We start from the raw sequence: 12,885 nt of genomic DNA, 5'->3' as shown, positions 1-12,885 counted from the left end.
ATTTTAAAATACAGAATACATGAAAAAGCATCTTTGCTTTGTCTGCTGTATCATACCAAGGGCAGAAGCACCTTCATTGGTAAAGATACCGATTATGCATTACTTGTACATACACAGATACATGGAGAGATATAAATACAAAATAATATAATGAAATGCCATAATTGCTGTGTTTATAAGATTCCTGGTATAGTGAACTGATTGGCAAGCAAGCACTGGCCAATAAGAGCTCTGCAGTGGATAAATTCTTAATGATGGAAAGTAGGCTAACACTTTGAAATTCTGTTGGCATATGACCTTATTTTCTTCCTCCCCTTTTTTTAAACTGGTATATTACTATTTTCCTCCAAAACGACTATGTAAACTGGAATCCTACAGAGAAGACAAGCCAGTGCAAAGCACTTAAACTCCTAAACAAACAGCCTGGACTCAATGTAAAAATGACCTTTTTGATTTGAGAACTTTTTTTAAAATTCAACATGACACACATAAAATCTTTATTGTCAGCAGCCAAGTAGTTCAGAGCTAGTTCTGTAATCCCAGTGTGGGACCTAAAGTGCACACAGGAAGCTGGATTCAATTTTTCACTTAATTCCAGAAGTTATCCATTATCCTTGCTTACTGAGTAAAAGGGGTTACTTTTCATTGGCAAGCTCCTTGGTATGCAGAGCTAAAATTGGGTCTCAGTCACAAAAGACCTGTCAGTAGACATTAAATTATCTAATTACAACTGAACATGCTATTGAACAAGTCATATTTAAAGTATGAATGACACACGTCAAAATCCATTCTTAAAATAACTCCAAGTGTTACACATACCCCAATATAGCTTCATCTTCTTGCTACTGTCTCATACACACAGTGTCCGGTGTGAGTCATAATTGAGACTTGTGAAACAACACATACTCAATATTTTATGGCTTAATAGGAAATGTGGCTAGAAGCACTGCAAGAAAAATAAAACCATCCAATCAAGATATTTTTTAAAAGACAATTTCAGCCCACGGGGTTTTAGTCATTAATAACAATTGCAGTGAGACCCAACACAAAGTAGATCTTTAATATCAATAACACAAAATGCTACCTAGTTAATGAAGACATATTAGCTTATTGATTAGCTGTGCAAGAATTTTTATGTTGGTTTTGCTTCTAGTTGTTCATATATGGATGAGCTCTTCAATTTTATTCCATCTGCATGCAAAGACCTGTAGAAATGGTTGTAAAGGTTTTCTTAGAGCCTATCTACACACACACCCTCCCTAGTCTTTCTCACAGCCTATATTTCTCCCTAGCTGGGTTCTGCCATACTTCATATATATTAAGTATAGGAAGAATAAAGCAGGTTAACATTTTGCCTACAGAAATCCATCTCACCTTAATCAAGTATGGGTTTAGCAAAAGTAAGTTGCTAAAGTCCCCCTTACCCTCTTCTATGGTTTATTTCGCTATGCTTTCTTGGAAAAAAAAGTTGTCAATAAATAAGTACATACAAATAATAGCACTGATGTAACAGCAGTAAGTCCCAAATGACTGTAAATACCTACCCAGTGCTGATGACCAGGCAGGTATTTGGAAGGACCACTGTAGCAGGGAATAATGATGCCAGCAGGGAAAAATGTGCACACACACATACTATGTGTAGGATTTGTTCACCATAGTTCTTTTCAGACTTTCATCCTTTTCTTAATGAGGAACACTACCCCACCAAGGCCAATAAACACTGCTCAACCTCCGATGCCTCTTCACTACAAGGGTCCCAGGCTGCAGCACATGCAAACACTTCCACAGCATCAGGTACCAACAGTTGCCAAGAGAATGCATCCATCAAAAGCACACTGAGGTCCTCTAGATAATTTCATCAGGACTTCCCTTTGAAGGATACGATCCATAGACATCTGCCTGTACTCTTTATGACAAAACTACTTGCCTCTAAAAAGCCTGCCACTTAAGACCGCTTATGGTAACTTCACTTCTCACAGAGCAAGTTGCACAAACTGAGGCTCTTTTAGTAATCTTCAAAGAGCATCAATGAAATGAGTTTTCATAAACACATCACTTCTAAACCAGCTTTAATTATTTTCTTCTTTTAGATTGGTTTCTTATGATTGATATGGAGCAGATGCAAAGTTCACAGCCTGATCCAGCTCTAAACCTGTAAAGTTTCAGAGGGGTGCAGATTCAGATTCACAGTTTTATCTGACTTGTAGAAGAAAATATCAGGAGACTTTTCTTCAATTAAGAATAGCTGTTTCTACTACTACTGTCAATGACAAATTAAGACTTTTGTACCTTTAGAGATGGAAGAACTCATTTAAAATATCAGCTTTGCTCAAGAGTTTGTTCTTAACATTTTTCTTACTGAAATCAGCAGAGGAAATTGAGAGGGAACAGCTTTGAATTACAGTATGTTTTTCTGGCCACTTCTAATTTTACTGCCTGTGGGCTATATGGGAACTAGCAGGAGAGAATATCCTACATTCCAAATAAAAAACAAAAAAAACCTAGAGCCCAGTGCAAAACTGTATTGCACAACACAAAGTGTACAAAGTTTCAGTGTATAAGAAGAGTTTCTTCTCTCTTTATTTAAAAGCACATGCACTTGTCCATAATGATGCACTGAACTGTTTTAAGAAAACATGCCCTGCTCATTGCCCACTGCTTCTGCCCACACTGCAACTTTGTAGGAAGCAGGAATGGATTTCTCCATTTTATCAACTTCCAGATGAGCCCAAGGAACTCATCTCAGTTTGTCAGACTGAATATACATATGCAGGAACATAGAGGTGCAGAGATTTTTGTAGGTCATTTCAGTCATTACAGTACTTGAAAAAGCAAGACACACTACATTTCTTTTCATGCCTTCCCATACTTGTGTAACCTTTACTAAGGCCTCCAAAGTACAGTCCGGAACACTAGAGTATTTGCATCATAGTATCAACTCATCTATCAATTTCGTAACTCATACTCTTGTTCAACAGTAAAAACAAAAAAAAAAACAAACAAACAAGCAAAAAACAGACCCAGAATATAAGGCAGGACACGATGAAGCCCCCATGAATTGCTGTATAGGAAACAGCTAACTAGCTGACTTTGCTCTGCAGCAGTCTCCCAGAAATCTGGTACTCTGGCTTGCTGAGGAGGGAGGGCATCACCAGAGACAATGCACCAGTCAGAAGATGTATGAAACCTGCTTTTTCCTTCTCATGCACAAGGCTTGATACCCACAGAAAGGGTTTGACAATCTTAAATCCAAGCTGGCTTTGACACAATCACAAATACTCAGTTTGGTTATTGGTTTTAGTGTGTTTTGAGAAACTGCCATTAAGCTGAGCACCATGGTGCTGCAGAGCCAGCGGACTGCTGGCATGGTCAGCTTGATGGTACTAGTGCATTGCTGTGTGGAGAATGTTTTCATACAGAAAGGAATACAACAGGTAGAAAACCTTTTTGTTTAGAACAAATTTGAGAGAGAAATCACTACAGAAGTGATTGTGTTTTTAGGGATACTTAAGTGAATATAGGCAGAACGACTTTTGCATGTATCATACAACTTGAAAAAGATGGAGGCTTAGTGTGACTGTTCTGTCCAAAATTCTGTTCTGCCACCTAAGAAATTCCTGTTAAAATAAAATTTCTCTGAGTTTCATTAATGAAGAAGTAGCTGTTTGCTTCAATTGTCCATGCCAGTTATTAGTCTACTAACAAGAAGTAGAAAATATTTACATTAATATTTATCTTTTTATTACGTGCCATCAGAATCCGTGACAACTTATTTCAAATGCAAGAATAATATATTAACTTAAATCTGTGACTCTATCTCCAGGAAGATGTTGCAAGCCCTCAGGAGATTATTTACACTGTATCAGCTAGCTCTGTAGGTGCTACTTTGAATGTCCACACACTTTCTGTCTATACTAATCTATTCTAAAACTGGAGGAGCCATGACCTTTTTGCCTGAACAATAAATATCTGGGAAAAAAATCTATAGGGAGCAATTTAAAAAAAAAAAAAAAAAAAAACCATGCAAATTAAATTTATTATGTTTATGCAGTTATGTGCTATTACAAGTACCATTATCTTAAAGAACTGGAGTAAACCAAAAAGTCTTCCAAAATATTTGAAATATTTTTCTCAGGAATTTTATTTTATATAGCTATGGATCCAACACAAAATCTGGTCTCTGTAACAGAAAAAGATGTTTTAAAAACAGATTTCACAGAAGCCACCAGTAAGTTCTCTTTTTAAAAGAACATACAGATATAGATTAAAAATTTATTTATTTGACTTGTTCAACATGATGTATATAAACTGTAATTTTCTACAGGGTCCCTTCGTAAGAAGGAACCCCATCTACTCTGATCCAGTCCCTCAGAAATTGGGCTCTCTCAAACTCCACAGGGACTGGTTTTCCAGTAGATACATATAAATCTTAAAAGGTTTTTCTTCTAGAGATACAGCCTAGAAGACTGCAGCATCACTGGCAGATAAACTATTAGGCTATTACTACAGTAGGACTGGATTTATGGGACCTTAAAATAAGGAAAAATTTAATAGGAACATGTCATTCAACATGCCTTCTGTTACGCATATTTCAGGGCCTCATGTTAATGAGTCTTTGTAAACTAGTTCAAAACTATTCTCTTGCTTGTAGAGACGTTCCCTACATCTACAATATACATATGCATCACAAGTTACTTTTCAGATATCAGTCATATTTTAAGCTCAAAAGATTTACCTTTGCAGTGGAAATGATACTTAAATGAGAATTAGCAGTGAGAAAATACTTAAAAGTCTGATCTCCTCTCTTTTAAAGATGTCAGAAAATTAATTATTTTCACTGATATCAATGGAGCATTAAATCTGTAACTAATTCCATATGTATGAAAGCTGTAAGGATTAGAGGTGTATAAGGATGCTGTGAAATAAATCAAAACCATAGCAAATTCTGCAAGGTTGCTGAAGTGAGCCACTCCAGGCAATCAGGTTATATAAGTTAAATCAATTTATGGAAAAACAAATCGTACTTACCCTCTAAGTATTAATTACACCTGGTACAGTGGCACCTGGATGACACATAAGAAGGTTCTAAACCCAAAGGGTAAATACTTTAACTACATCACTTTTGCTTAGCTTTTAAATACTCCAAAGATTGTTTGAAGAGTCAATACTCACTGTACTGGGTACATGCTCACAGAGAACAGCTATTTATATATATATTCCTAGTTAAATGTCTATACAAACAGGCTCTAATCTTGAGTTATTTCAGCTAGATCAGGTTGTACCTATCTAATCTTCTCCATAATGAAAGTGAGAAAATTACAGATAAATAATTGCTGTAGTAAGACTACAGACATTAATAAGTTTTGTAACTCTAATTTATGTTTAGCTTTTCAGAAAGACTATTGTGGTACAAGAAAGGAAGCAATAGAGAAAACGTTCCAATGGTTAATTTATTTCCCTGTTACGTCTGTTTTCTATGATCAGCAGAATTAGGCTTGATACCCACTGGCCCCCACGTGACCTTCACTTGCAAAATCTTTAAGTCCTAAATTAAATTTATTTTGTCTAACTATTGTTTTCGGATGGTATCTTGCTCACCTGTGCAATATTCAGTGCCCTGTACAAGGAGATCCTTTTCCACAAGGAATATGCAACCAGGATACTTGAAACAATCTTTAGTGCAGTTTGGAACACCATATAATATGCCGATCATGGCAAAGACCACAAAAGCTGCCCCCCTTGCCTTGTCCCTTTCTCTGCCTGTCCCTAAGGGCACTTCTGCTACAGTGATAGGTGCAGACAGTTCTTCCTAACATGCCAAAACTAGGTGTTCCTTTCACTTGCTCATCTGCACTGGACATGATAATCATGCTCTCTGGAACAGATCTCCAACAGATCTATGCTAGTGGAGACCTACTGAAATCAGTGGAGATAGCTGGTATAACACAGCAGCTGAGATCTACCTTGAACCAGTCATGGTAAAAAAATACAGCTTTCCATCAGAAATCTCTATCATCCTGGTACTGAGAGGTCAACAGAGCAGGCCTCTCAAAAAGTCCAACAAATTTCATGAGCCGTCTTCTGGCATGCTTCAGCCCTGTGAAACAAATAACTGAGGAAGGCTCATAAAAATGAGTAAACAAACATAAAAGGCTGTCCCTGAGTGCTATTGTATTTCAGAGCTGGCTCGCTGCTCTTGTTAAAAGGCAGCTACAGACATATACAAAGAATCATATGAGTAATACTGGAGCCATCTACCTACAGCACAGAAACGTGATCTTTTCTGCTCAAATGTGGTTGAAATTTGTTAGAACTGGAAAAAAGATTACTCTTTCCTTAAAAGGGCATCTTCTCATGCTCACTGCCTTTTTTGATATGGGACTGGGAGGTGAAAAAAGCCTAAAAGCCTATTCAGTCCTTGCTGACTTAATAACTTTAACATATTATTTCTGATGAAGATGAAAAACTCAGACTTCTAAAAAATGATCCTAAAAAGAAAAAAGAGGCTTTAAATAACAAAGGGGAAAGGAAAGTATGAGATGCAGCTTCATGCCACGACATCGGTTAGCAATACAAAAGTCTGAAGTCTTTAACTCATTAATTTGAAAGGATTTGGCTCTGGCTCTTTATTTTGGCTTTTCATTTCTGTTTGTTTGTTTTTCCCCTCCCAAAGGAAATCTGGACTGTAGATGATTACTTTGAAAACAAAGCAGTATACAACTCTAGCCCAGAGATTCTCTTCAAAAGAGATTGTTTAAGGAATAAAACATGCTTTAAATTAACATTCAGTTGCAACAGTGACAGGCCTCAGGGTTTGGTGATGCAGCCTCATATTATGGACTTGCTAAAGGAATGGGATTGTGTGCATTACAACACGAGCATAAATATTAGGATAAGTAGCTTCAAGAGTTTAGGCTAAAAGAAAGTCCCTTTTTGACATAAACGTTGTGAAATCTTAAAGGGAGGTTAAACATGAATTTGGAACTAACACGCACACACAAATATCCTTTTCTAACTAGCATGAACTGCTGGCTATGGAGCTGCTCACACTACTGCATTAGAGATAAGACAGCTGTTCACGTGTGAAATAGGAGGGTTTATAATCTATCAAAAAGGATTCAGTACATTTAAAGTAGCAACATTAGTTGATTACTATTTTAGAGTACACAGAGTTGTGCTAAATTTTCCTAGAACTACAAATCAATTCCAAGTTAATCTCCATGGGGACTAGACCTGAACTAGAGAACCACTGCTGATCAAACAGGATCTTTACAGACCACGAACACTCTGTCTAATCTTTTGTAAAAGTCTGTTCATCTAGAAAATGTTCAATAAGATATGCTGTGAGCTAGAACTGTTACTTGGGAAGGCTGTCATGGGACACCTCAAATGAGCACTGAAGTGCTCTGGTAATTAGTTGTGCATTAGGTGGGCAATAGTGAATTTACAGGATAGTTTGGGCTGGAAGGGACCTTTAAAGATCATCTAGTCCAACCCCTCTGCCATGGGTGTTTGACTTTTCAGAATAAGCATCAGAAGAATTTGACTCATCAGAAAAAGGGGATGGATTTCAAATTACTGTATGATCCAGATGGAGAAATAAAACCATTTTCCTTTTAGCTACTGTATCAGACACTTACAACCCATGGCCTAATTATTTTATCACCTTCAGTAACGTGCCTAGTTAGTCAAAACTGTCTTACATTATTGTCTAGTCTTAATAAATTCATAACAATTTTACAAGGGGAAAACAGACTTTTCTGAGATCAAGGGCTCTGCTTTTACAGCAGAATGGAAATCTAGCCTGAATGTTTGCAGGAGGCCTGCACTTACTGCAGCTCCTGGAAATTCCTTCAACTAGGGAAAAGCTTTTTAGTATTTGAAGTACAGCCTCCTGTTAAAATTTACATTTTCAAGTGTCAAGTTTTCTTAGTTTTCTAGTTGAATTTGTTTTGGACAGCAGCTAAAACAATGCATGGATTAAGAAAAATGCATGTGGATTAAGAAAAAAATAATTGGAGAGTGGTCTGGAGGCAGACAGAACACGTGCCACTACCCATGGCTTGAAAAAAATATGAAATCACAGCTCAACAACAGTCACAGTGGTTCCAGAACATGTTTCATTTGGTATGTTTGCTGAGGCCATCTCTCATTCCAGTTTTTTTGTTCTTTTCTGATGTCTCTGAGTGAAGTAGAAATAACTTGTACGAACCTCTTTGGAATTCCAATTCTTGCCCCTGCTCTCTGTGAGACCCTGGTGGGGTGGGGGTGTTAAGCAAAGTTTGCCAGAGAATGGTAACACAAAACATTTCAAACTCTTACCTCATCAGTAAGAAATAATCCTAGAAGACTTCGCCTACAAGAGAGAGAAGTGGTAGACATCAACCAGTTGAAAAGCATCCTCTTCAAGGCAGCAGCTGTTTCACTTTGCAAAATCTAAGTGGCCACTCCCAGAAGCTCATGATGCCCCGGTTACCATGCAGTTCTGCATGACAGAGAGCAGATAAGGGACTGTAAGGCTCTCAGATCAAGAGCTGGATACCAATCACGTATCAAAGTCTCACACAGAGGAGGATTAAAAAGACAGTGCTGTTAGGATCAGTTGTGACTGACACTTATTGCATACATGTAAGCTCTAAGTTTAGCTTCCAAGCTTCCACAAGCCAATTAGATCCAGTGCTCTCAGGCAGACATCAGGTGAGATAAATCCTCCTCAGTACGCATAACTCCCTCTGAAAAGTGTTACCTGGGGCCACCCTGGGATTGCCAAGGACAACACTGGAGAAAATATACAAACAAAAAAATAAGTCCCAGCAAAATGAAAGTCCAACTCCCACTGGATTTTTAAATCTGTCACGCTGAGAAGGCATTCAGTAATGCGGACAAAAATAAACCTTCCCTAACTGCAGAGGTAGAGTGCTCCAGCTTCTATGGATTTTTAGAATTAGCTAATAGGTTCAAGGAAAAATTAATATAGTGTTCCAAACCCTCCAGGTGACCTGTGCCAAATGTAGCAGCTGGCATTAATAGAGTAAATTACATGATTACATTAAAGATGAATGGCACAGCTTTACAAAAATAAATATCTAACACTGTTTAGAATTCAAATCAGCTATAGCAGGAGCAGACCTAACGGATACGGATGAACACAGTAATACTGTGTGTAGAAAATGAAAATCAGCCTCTTCTTTTACCTTCCCATCATGACCAGCATTCAGACTGTGAACATTCAACAAAGCGGATGGCATTTTCTCAGGGCTTTCAAAGAGAGGTCCCTGCCACTGCAGTATTTTAAGCATCTACTGACAAATTGTCACCTGGAAAAAAAAGAGTTTATTGAGATCAGGACAAAGGTATAGTTTCATCTTACTGGAAACCAGAATTCTTCCTATAAAGAGACCTGGATGCTTTGCTCTGTGCTAGAATAAAAACAACACATTTCAGTTTGGGATTGGGGAGTGGAAAGGTAAACAGACTTTCTCAGAATTGGCAGTACCCAATGCTTATAGCGTTTGTGACACATAAGATTGGTTTTTTTCTGAAGTAAACATCTGAAGTTGAATCTCAACGTACTGATGAGAACGTTTTAATCTGGGCTACTGGCTATCCTGAGCACAGATCTCTCAAGCACCAGAGAATGTCTAACCCTGACCCAAAAGGCCAATATTTTTCTATTAAATATACAAATCTTAATGTGGACAGGGGCAAAAGTTTCCTGAAAATTCTTTCTGCAAGTACTAGTTACAGTTCTGCAGCCTTTCTGTAATGGAGTATTTGTGTTGGCAGTAACAGGATTACCTGCATCATTAAAGGTTGCAGGAGCTCTCCCTTGGCAGGTGCAGTAATAGAGAACATTATTTTCAGAGTATTTGGTTTACAACAGAAAGGCTTAATTATAGTTACAATGATGCTGAGCTAAACAGGTCAGAGTGATCAATATCACCTCCAAATAAACATAATGTGATTCATCTGAGAGGTACTGAAAGCAGCACTGTGGGCCACGGGATAACAGCTCAGATATTATAACAACACTTTGCGGTCAATGGCTCAATGCCCAAGTGGACACCAGTGGCTAGTGGCATTTCCCAGAGATCAGTATTAGGACTATTGCTGTTTAACATCTTTGTCAGTCAGATAGACAGTGGGATCAAGGGCACCCTCAGCAAGTTTGCTGACAACACCATGCTGTGTGATGCAGTCGATGCTGGAGGGAAGGGATGCCATCCAGAGGGACCTTGACAGGCTTGAGAGCTGTATCCATCTGAACCTCATAAAGTTCAACACAGCCAAGTGCAACGTCCTGCACATAGATCAGAGCAATGCCATGCACAAATACTGGCTGGAGAGAAAATGGATTGAGAGTAGCCCTAAGGAGAAGGATTTGAAGGTGTTGATGGGAGCTCAACAAGACCTGGCAACATGCGCTTGCAGTTAAAGAAAGACAGCTTCACACTGAGCTGCATCAAAAGCAGCATGCTCAGCAGGTCAAGCAAAGGGATTCTTCCACTCTACTCCATTCTTGTGAGATCTCACCTTGAGTACAGTGTCCATCTCTGCAAACTCCAACATAAGAATAACATGGACCTGTTGGAGCAAGTACATAGGAGGCCACAAAGATGATCAGAGGGCTGGAGCACCTCTCCAGTGGAGACAGGCTGAGAGAGTCAAGTTTGTTCAGCCTGGAGAAGAGAAGGCTCCAGGGAGACCTTACTGCAGCCTTCCAGTACCTGAAGAGGCCTACAGAAAAGCTGTAAACTACATGTTTACAAGGGCATGGGGTGACAGGACAAGGGGTAATGGATTGGATTAGATTAGATGGAAATTCTTCCCTGTGAGGGTGGTGAAGCCCTGGTACAGGTTGCCCAGAGAAGCTGTGGCTGCCCCTGGATCCCTGGCAGGGTTCAAGGCCAGGTTGGATGGGGCTTTGGGCACCCTAGGCTAGTAGAGGGTGTCCCTGCGCATGGCAGGGTGTTGGAACTAGATTTAAGATGCTTCCAACACAAACTAGTCTGTGATTCTATGAAAACATGTAAGCAGCTCTCAGACAGGTACTGAAAAGATGACTAGAGACAGCATTTCATTATTTTCTTTCCCTAAGGATGATTGGAAGTCAAGAGAATTCTAATGTGATCACAATGCATCACACAGTGTAGTCAAACTAACACATTTTCACACGGGGTCACACCATCCACTGCGTGCTATTTCAGCACTAAACCTCAACCTATAGCAAACCTCAGAACTCCAAGGAATCAAAGCCAAAGATCTTGCTCTCTTTTATGGAAGAGGCTGTGGGAGACAGAAAACAAATGAACTGCTATTCAATAGAAGACATTGCTTTTAACTTGTTCTAAATCTAACAGTGGGTTGAATTTGGGGCAAATTACCCTTCCACCTTCTCAGTATGACGTGCAGTTTTTAAGTGTATGGAATATACCGCTCAACTAAGTCTATTTAATGCCCTGATTCTAAGAATTTTTCCTCTTACTATCTTATTAAAATCAGTAGTTATTCAATCAAGGGAATACCATGAGGACTTTGGCTGGTGGAAGCTCTTAAAGGAAAAAGTTTGTCTAAAAAGCTAGTGACTATCAGAGTCTGAACTTCATTTAAGAAAGCAGTTGCACTTAGGCATTTGGCCAATGGCCAAACTAATAAATATAATCTTGAACACATATATACACACATGTATATTTTTCAGAGTTATTTACGCAGTTATTCATCATATTTGAAACAATGCCAGTATCAACATGGATAAGTGACTAAGGACATGATCCTGCACATATCCAAAGACAATTATAAACTCTGCTAAGTCCATCTGAAAAGAAGAAATAGAGATTAACTGTACCGAATACAAGTCTGGATTTGTACTTGCAAAACTAGGTCAGGCTGCCACACAAATCAATCAGAAGTAAGCCTTGTACAGAAGTCTTGGGCAGAACTCTCTTTTGTTTCAAGTATTTTTTGGCTTCAGGAGAGCTTACTCTCACAGGCAAATACTGAAGCATCCAGCAGCCTGGCAAGGTAGTGATAAGAAATACAGCAAGAAAGACTCCTTTCCTTATCCAGCCCACAAGACATCCGCAAAGCTGAAGCACTGCAACCCCTGGAGTGCAGAATATTCCTCATTACTTTCTCTAAATATTTAACATATAATGATGGGTCTGGGCCTTACAGTTCCCTTCTGCTCCCCTTCCTTAGGTCAGTTTGTGGCAGGTAATGTCTTTCACAGTGAACTTGCCTGTAGCAGAATCCACACCACACAACATCCTACAGATGCACACTGCCTTTTTCCTCTCAGACCCTCTGTTTGTGCACACATTTGAAGACATGTCATTTAGCCATTCCTGTATGCACAGTTAAGTGCAAGAATAGTGTTTCCTGTCCTGTCCCTGCCAGTAAAGCACACATGTAGAGCTGTCAACAGCATACACAACAATGCCATGTGGATTAAAGGCAATATAAGAGATGCCTTATATAAGCTACTAACAACTGTCAAGAACAGAAAGTTTTTAAGGTGGCCTTGTGGTGCAAGGGCAACATAGATCATTTTGCAAATCCAGCCTATACTTTAAATGCTTTGATACTGAGATTCCAATCACCAAAAAAAGGCAGTAGAGTCTACCTGGGTCCAAGAGACCACTGCATAAGCATTCTGGACCACTTACCTTTTTCATCTGATCCTCTGGTTGAAAGGAGATGGATTAAGCAAGATTAGCTTCCCTTTCTAGTTTCTGCAGGAATTCTTGCAGTTCAGGGGAGGAAATACAAGGCTGGGTAGTATGCAATGATTTTCCTATCCCACCCCATCCCATCCGTGACAGTAGTCTATTTTCAGTTACAACACCCCGATACATTTAACAAGCACAAATAGTCTGACTCTAAAGT

Source organism: Gallinula chloropus (assembly GCF_964237585.1).
Source record: "Gallinula chloropus genome assembly, chromosome: 8".
In the NCBI taxonomy this organism is placed as follows: domain Eukaryota; kingdom Metazoa; phylum Chordata; class Aves; order Gruiformes; family Rallidae; genus Gallinula; species Gallinula chloropus.
This window is presented reverse-complemented; position numbering follows the sequence as displayed.